At 60.1% G+C, this 7,500-nt stretch overlaps 3 non-coding genes across 3 annotated transcripts in view; all 3 read right to left on the bottom strand.

The window, feature by feature from the left end:
* LOC145654760 (28S ribosomal RNA) overlaps nt 1-170 on the bottom strand; it is a 4,149-nt gene extending 3,979 nt beyond the window's left edge. The window contains exon 1 of the ribosomal RNA XR_014120960.1: nt 1-170. This exon is cut by the window's left edge and continues 3,979 nt beyond it. This is a non-coding gene — a ribosomal RNA (28S ribosomal RNA).
* Nucleotides 171-786: 616 nt separating this feature from the next.
* Nucleotides 787-940, bottom strand: LOC145654743 (5.8S ribosomal RNA). Its single transcript, XR_014120943.1, has one exon. It is a non-coding gene; the product is annotated as a 5.8S ribosomal RNA (ribosomal RNA).
* An 882-nt stretch (nt 941-1,822) lies between these two features.
* Nucleotides 1,823-3,661, bottom strand: LOC145654746 (18S ribosomal RNA). Its single transcript, XR_014120946.1, has one exon. It is a non-coding gene; the product is annotated as an 18S ribosomal RNA (ribosomal RNA).
* Between the last annotated feature and the right edge of the window lie 3,839 nt (nt 3,662-7,500).

Here is a 7,500-nt window from a genome sequence, read left to right as displayed (position 1 = left end):
AAACAGACTTCCATACGCCACAATTCCCCTCGCCCGCACCCGGACGGGGGATTCAGCGCTGGGCTCTTCCCTCTTCGCTCGCCGCTACTGAGGGAATCCTTGTTAGTTTCTTTTCCTCCGCTTAGTAATATGCTTAAATTCAGCGGGTTGTCTCGTCTGATCTGAGGTCGCTCCCGAGTTCGCTCTGGAGGGTTGCCCAGAAGCGTGAACACCGCCGGGTTAGGGGACGAGTCCCTTTTCACCCGGGCTAACGAGGACACAGGTCGGGACGTCACGGACGTGCCACGGACAGGTCGGCCCGTAAGGAAAACGCCAGAGGCAGAGCCACCCGAACCCCGACCCCCCCACCCCCCCCACCGGGGGAGGGGGGGGGGGAACGCATGTAACAACAACCTCCCTCCGCTCGCGCACGTAACGGAACAGAACAGACACCTTTCCGTGATCCGCCTGCGCAGGGGGTGAGAAAAGAAGCGAAAACGTGGGCAGCCAAAGCGGAGAGAACCCACCGGCAGCCACGCTCGCTTCTTTCTCGGGCGCAGGGGACCACGTTCCTGGCCAGGCCAGGAGCGGAGCCGAAACGAACCGAAACGAACCGAAGCGGGGGAGGAGAAGCTTGTGCACGGAGAACGGGCACTCAACCGCAGCGAACCCGCCGACCGGATCTCACCGAGACAGCGACCGGGAACCGTCTGCTTTTAGGAAGACGGAGGCCAGGGGGCACCCCCCCACCTACGAACCTCCAACCGCGGTCCCGCCTGAGAAGGCAGGTCCGACAGATAGGAATAGCGACCCTCAGACAGGCGTAGCCCCGGGATGGACCCGGGGCCGCAATGTGCGTTCGAAATGTCGATGATCAATGTGTCCTGCAATTCACATTAGTTCTCGCAGCTGGCTGCGTTCTTCATCGACGCACGAGCCAAGTGATCCACCGCTAAGAGTTGTACTCTTTTATTTCAGGCTCAGTTTAGGTCTTTCACCACGACTACAAAGACAGGTTTAAAAGGTTTCACCAACCGGTCAGGCGCCCCCGTCTGCGAGTGTTGAAACGGGCGCGGGGTTGCGCTTTGCCCACACGCCCCACGTGGCAGACGAGTCAGTCTTTGAACCGCGGCCCTCCGCGCCCGCCCCGTCCGACCCCTCGAAAGGGGTGGAACTCACGTAGCGTGGGCCAAGCCCTAGGTACCTGCCGGGGGTCCCCCTGAGACTCCTTTCTGAGAGAGAGAAGCAGGGGAACCGGCTGCGCCACCCACCACCACCACGCCCCAGGACGCCGGTGGGCGGACGAACACAGGAAGGGCCATGGCCTGCCCCACGAGGAGCAGCGCTCGCAACCCCCCCCGGAAAGTCCGCTCGTCAGCGAGCAAGGGGACGGGGATGAATGACAAGGACAACAAAATAGGAAAACCCCTCGCGGTGGACGGAGGCAGCGGCCGTGCGAGCGAGAGGGAGGGCGCGGGACGGACCCGTACGACCCGCTCGACTCGCAGGCGCTTCTCCTGCCGGCAAGGTGAGGGGAAACCGGCCTTCGCCCGACGAGCGGGGACGCCGAGTTTTTTGAACGACGCGTCTCTCGCGCTGGAACCCAGAGAATACCGGGGCCTGCGGGGGGGGGGTGCTGAAGGACGACGCGGAGGAAGAGGCGGAGGACGAGGAAGGGGTGGGAGGGACTAGGCTCCTCCTTTATGCCTTCTGTCCAGCCTGACCTGCAAGCGACCACGTGTAACAGCAACCCCGAAGACCCTTTCGACCCTGGGCCCCGACGCGGGGGGACGGCGAAGTCGAGGGGGTCGGGAGAGGAGGCACGCCGGACAGCGTTACCCGTTAATGATCCTTTCGCAGGTTCACCTACGAAAACCTTGTTACGACTTTTACTTCCTCTAGATAGTCAAGTTTGATCGACTTCTCGGCGCTCCGCCAAGGCCCGCGAGGAGCCCCGGCGGGGCCGATCCGAGGACCTCACTAAACCATCCGATCGGTAGTAGCGACGGGCGGTGTGTACAAAGGGCAGGGACTTAATCAACGCGAGCTTATGACCCGCGCTTACTGGGAATTCCTCGTTCATGGGGAATAATTGCAATCCCCAGTCCCCATCACGAATGGGGTTCAGCGGATTACCCGCACCTCTCGGTGTAGGGTAGGCACACGCTGATCCAACCATTGTGGCGCGCGTGCAGCCCCGGACATCTAAGGGCATCACAGACCTGTTATTGCTCCATCTCGCGTGGCTGAACGCCACTTGTCCCTCTAAGAAGTTTGACGCCGACCGCGGAGGGCCGCGTAACTATTTAGCATGCCGGAGTCTCGTTCGTTATCGGAATTAACCAGACAAATCGCTCCACCAACTAAGAACGGCCATGCACCACCACCCACAGAATCGAGAAAGAGCTATCAATCTGTCAATCCTTTCCGTGTCCGGGCCGGGTGAGGTTTCCCGTGTTGAGTCAAATTAAGCCGCAGGCTCCACTCCTGGTGGTGCCCTTCCGTCAATTCCTTTAAGTTTCAGCTTTGCAACCATACTCCCCCCGGAACCCACAGACTCGTGGTTTCCCTCACGCTGCCCGGCGGGTCATGGGAATAACGCCGCCGGATCGCGGGTCGGCATAGTTTACGGTCGGAACTACGACGGTATCTGATCGTCTTCGAACCTCCGACTTTCGTTCTTGATTAATGAAAACATTCTTGGCAAATGCTTTCGCTTTCGTCCGTCTTGCGCCGGTCCAAGAATTTCACCTCTAGCGGCGCAATACGAATGCCCCCGGCCGTCCCTCTTAATCATGGCCCTGGTTCAGGAAACCCACAAAATAGAACCGGAGTCCTATTCCATTATTCCTAGCTCAGGTATTCAGGCGAGAAGCGGGCCCGCTTTGAACACTCTAATTTTTTCAAAGTAAACGCTCCGAGCCCCGTCCGGACACCCAGCCAAGGGCATCCGGGGGGCACCGGGAGACAGGGTCTGAGACAGGCGGTGGCACGCCTCGCGGCGGACCGCCAGCCCACTCCCGACATCCAACTACGAGCTTTTTAACTGCAGCAACTTTAATATACGCTATTGGAGCTGGAATTACCGCGGCTGCTGGCACCAGACTTGCCCTCCAATGGGTCCTCACCCATGGGTTTAGGATACGCTCATTCCGATTACAGGGCCTCGAAAGAGACCTGTATCGTTATTTTTCGTCACTACCTCCCCGTGTCGGGAATGGGTAATTTGCGCGCCTGCTGCCTTCCTTGGATGTGGTAGCCGTTTCTCAGGCTCCCTCTCCGGAATCGAACCCTGATTCCCCGTTACCCGTGGTCACCATGGTAGCCGACTATGGTACCATCGAAAGTTGATAGGGCAGACATTCGAATGAGACGTCGCCGCCGCGGAGGGCGCGCGATCGGCCCGAGGTTATCTAGAGTCACCAAAGCGGCCGGGGGGCCCGAGCCCCCCGGATGGGTTTTGGGTCTGATAAATGCACGCATCCCCCGAAGGGTCAGCGCTCGTTTGCATGTATTAGCTCTAGAATTACCACAGTTATCCGAGTAACGTGTGGAGCGATCAAAGGAACCATAACTGATTTAATGAGCCATTCGCAGTTTCACTGTACCGGCCGTGTGCACTTAGACCTGCATGGCTTAATCTTTGAGACAAGCATATGTTACTGGCAGGATCAACCAGGTAGTTTGCACCGTGGTCTGGGATGAACCACGAGTGACATCCGCCTCCCCTTCCGGGGGCTAGGAAGCAGCGGGTTGTAAGTGCGTGCGCCGTCAGGTCCAGACGCCATACAGGGCTACCCAGGACAGCTTCCGCGGCCAGTGTAAACGTGCTCGCGCACCGCCCTCTGGCCTTCGGACGCCGACCTCTCACCTTGATGCAAAGCTGTCCCATCCGGTCATGCCCGCACCGTACCCCGTCCACCTCCTCCGGAGGTGCGGACGGCCGACTCCAGGTGCTTTCGGCGTTCCCTCTCTTCACGCCGTTTTGATTTTCGTGGGCCGCTGGTGGGGGGACAAGGGAAAGACCTCGTCGAATTCCCTCCCCCCTAGCCTCGCTCAACCTACGTTTCGTGATGTAACCAAGAAGAGTGATTCGTGGGCCCAGGTAGTTTTGAAGAGGAGGCCAACAAAGCAGGGCACTCCCTTCCTCCCAAACCACAGACACCAGTATAGGACAACTGAGTAGACAGACTGGCCGTCTGAGTCTCCCCCAGAGAGTTCTGGGATGGGTTACAAATAACCCCCACCCCCCATCAGAGGCTTGACCCGCTAGAACCAGGGAGGATCTGTCAAAACCGCTCTCCACATCAGAAGTTCTGGATCAGCCGGGGCTGGTCGGCAGACGTCCACCTAAGGCCGTGGCCTAACCCCGTGTGGGGGGATAGCGCTCGCACCCGTACACGTGGACACCCGCTCGTCAAATGGCTGGCTCCTCACTTACCGTAGGGGGAATGGTTTGCCTACCCCTGGCGGGTCTGGTACTCCACTCTACCAAACAAGGAAGCAACACACCAATAGACCCCTGCAACACCGGGCAGCTTTGGGCAGTGTCACTACACTCCTCCTTGTTCTTCACGTTCCTTCCGTGGTGATTTTTTTTTTTTTTTCGTGGCCATTGCCGTGCATGGCTTCCCCATCGCTTTGCATGCTCTCCATTGCCTCGTGCTGCTTCACCATTGGTCTCACCTGGAGACCGAAGCCGCTCTCCCAGTAACCCGATGGTACCTGGCCAGAAAACCCCGTGCCCGATTTCATCTAGGACAAGGGCCAAACCACAGACCGTGCCCGTCCAGGGTCAACCCCTGGTCGGACAGGCCTGGTGGGTCGATACCATGGATGTGGCAGGCCGACGAGAATCCACTGGTACATTTACAAACACGCCCACCCTGGTGGCATGGCTGTACGACCCATCGTCGAAGCACGCTGCGGCGGACTGAGCCATTGGATCCAGTTGCCTGGGCGTACACTCAGCCCAACAGACGCACTCGGGTCGGGGAGAGCAAAGCAGACTGTGTGCCTGGATGTGCCCACTTCCATAGGGGAATCGGCATGATGGTTCACTTAACCCGAGGAGGGCTCCCCTCGCGGGATAAGCACCCCCCTCGGGGGATGGGGGGGGGGGGGGGGCATCCAGAGCACACCACTTTCCGGTAGGGGACAGGCGTTTGATCATGTGTCCGAGGGAGAGCTCCCCTTGCCGGCCGAACACCCCTCGGACTCCCCTTGGGCTTCCAGAGAACGCCACTGGATGAATTTAGTGCTTGGACCCCATTGATTCTCTTTGCTCTCCCATATACCCGACGGGACCTATTTGCAAAACCCCGTGCCAACCAGACCTCCAGGAAGGGGGCTGGCGGCTAACCATGCCCAGCAGGGTGCACCCTGGTCGGACACTTTGGGAGGGTCGAGAGCCTGGAAGTGCCACCCGGGGGAGTAATTCTGATTTCCGTTTTAATGCACTCAGGGACAGCCCGAGGACCTCTGTAGTGCACCTGAGGCGGACTGAGCCGTCGGGTCCAGGGGTCTGGAGTTCGGAACCTCCAGGGTTCACCTGGCTGTTCTCTTAGCCCGGCAGGGTGCACCCTGGTCGGACACTTCGGGAGGGTCGAGAGCCTGGATGTGCCACCCCGACGAGTAATGAGTTTTCCCTTCGTATCTCTTCCGGACCAGGTCCGATTCGCACGAAACTCGCTGGGCATGGCCAGGAGCGCCCCCTGCTGCCCACGCCACCGTCCCCGCGCTTCTACTCCCGAGGGCCGAGGAGACAGCGAAGCGTGGGTCGGGTCGCCTGCTTCCAGGGTCTCCCTGGTACTCTCCAGTCTCCCGAGTCCATCGGGTCCGACCTCGTATTTTTAGCCCAGACGGGGAATGAGAAAGGGGCCCCCGACCGCCCGAGGGCGGGCGCTCGCTTCTCAGCCTAGGAACGTCCGATTCCCACGAAACTTTTACGCCAGACGTTCCTGGCAGCGAGCGCGTTCAAAGGTGACCCGCGCTGCTTCTCTCCTCCCAAGGGCCGAAGAGATATTCGTCTTCAAACCCGACCGGCCCTGTGTTTGCCGCCCCGGCGGTTTTAAAAAATCATAGCGTAAAAACGGTGGGTGCGCTTCGCCTGCCGCTTGGACAGCGTTAAACGGCAGCCCCGGCTCTTTCCAAAGGGCCCTCAACCGACTTTCTGCTCCCAAGGAGCCCAGAGATATGAAACCGATAAATCAAAACCCCGTGCCAACCAGACCTCCAGGAAGGGGGCTGGCGGCTAACCATGCCCGGCAGGGTGCACCCTGGTCGGACGCTTTGGGAGGGTCGAGAGCCTGGATGTGCCACCCCGACGAGTAATGAGTTTTCCCTTCGTATCTCTTCCGGACCAGGTCCGATTCGCACGAAACTCGCTGGGCATGGCCAGGAGCGCCCCCTGCTGCCCACGCCACCGTCCCCGCGCTTCTACTCCCGAGGGCCGAGGAGACAGCGAAGCGTGGGTCGGGTCGCCTGCTTCCAGGGTCTCCCTGGTACTCTCCAGTCTCCCGAGTCCATCGGGTCCGACCTCGTATTTTTAGCCCAGACGGGGAATGAGAAAGGGGCCCCCGACCGCCCGAGGGCGGGCGCTCGCTTCTCAGCCTAGGAACGTCCGATTCCCACGAAACTTTTACGCCAGACGTTCCTGGCAGCGAGCGCGTTCAAAGGTGACCCGCGCTGCTTCTCTCCTCCCAAGGGCCGAAGAGATATTCGTCTTCAAACCCGACCGGCCCTGTGTTTGCCGCCCCGGCGGTTTTAAAAAATCATAGCGTAAAAACGGTGGGTGCGCTTCGCCTGCCGCTTGGACAGCGTTAAACGGCAGCCCCGGCTCTTTCCAAAGGGCCCTCAACCGACTTTCTGCTCCCAAGGAGCCCAGAGATATGAAACCGATAAATCAAAACCCCGTGCCAACCAGACCTCCAGGAAGGGGGCTGGCGGCTAACCATGCCCGGCAGGGTGCACCCTGGTCGGACGCTTTGGGAGGGTCGAGAGCCTGGATGTGCCACCCCGACGAGTAATGAGTTTTCCCTTCGTATCTCTTCCGGACCAGGTCCGATTCGCACGAAACTCGCTGGGCATGGCCAGGAGCGCCCCCTGCTGCCCACGCCACCGTCCCCGCGCTTCTACTCCCGAGGGCCGAGGAGACAGCGAAGCGTGGGTCGGGTCGCCTGCTTCCAGGGTCTCCCTGGTACTCTCCAGTCTCCCGAGTCCATCGGGTCCGACCTCGTATTTTTAGCCCAGACGGGGAATGAGAAAGGGGCCCCCGACCGCCCGAGGGCGGGCGCTCGCTTCTCAGCCTAGGAACGTCCGATTCCCACGAAACTTTTACGCCAGACGTTCCTGGCAGCGAGCGCGTTCAAAGGTGACCCGCGCTGCTTCTCTCCTCCCAAGGGCCGAAGAGATATTCGTCTTCAAACCCGACCGGCCCTGTGTTTGCCGCCCCGGCGGTTTTAAAAAATCATAGCGTAAAAACGGTGGGTGCGCTTCGCCTGCCGCTTGGACAGCGTTAAA

Source organism: Electrophorus electricus, unplaced genomic scaffold (assembly GCF_041902795.1).
Source record: "Electrophorus electricus isolate QZ-2024a unplaced genomic scaffold, ASM4190279v1 Scaffold151, whole genome shotgun sequence".
Taxonomy (NCBI): Eukaryota; Metazoa; Chordata; class Actinopteri; order Gymnotiformes; family Gymnotidae; genus Electrophorus; species Electrophorus electricus.
Note: the sequence above shows the minus strand (reverse complement) of the source record. Positions and strands in the feature narration are given on the sequence as shown.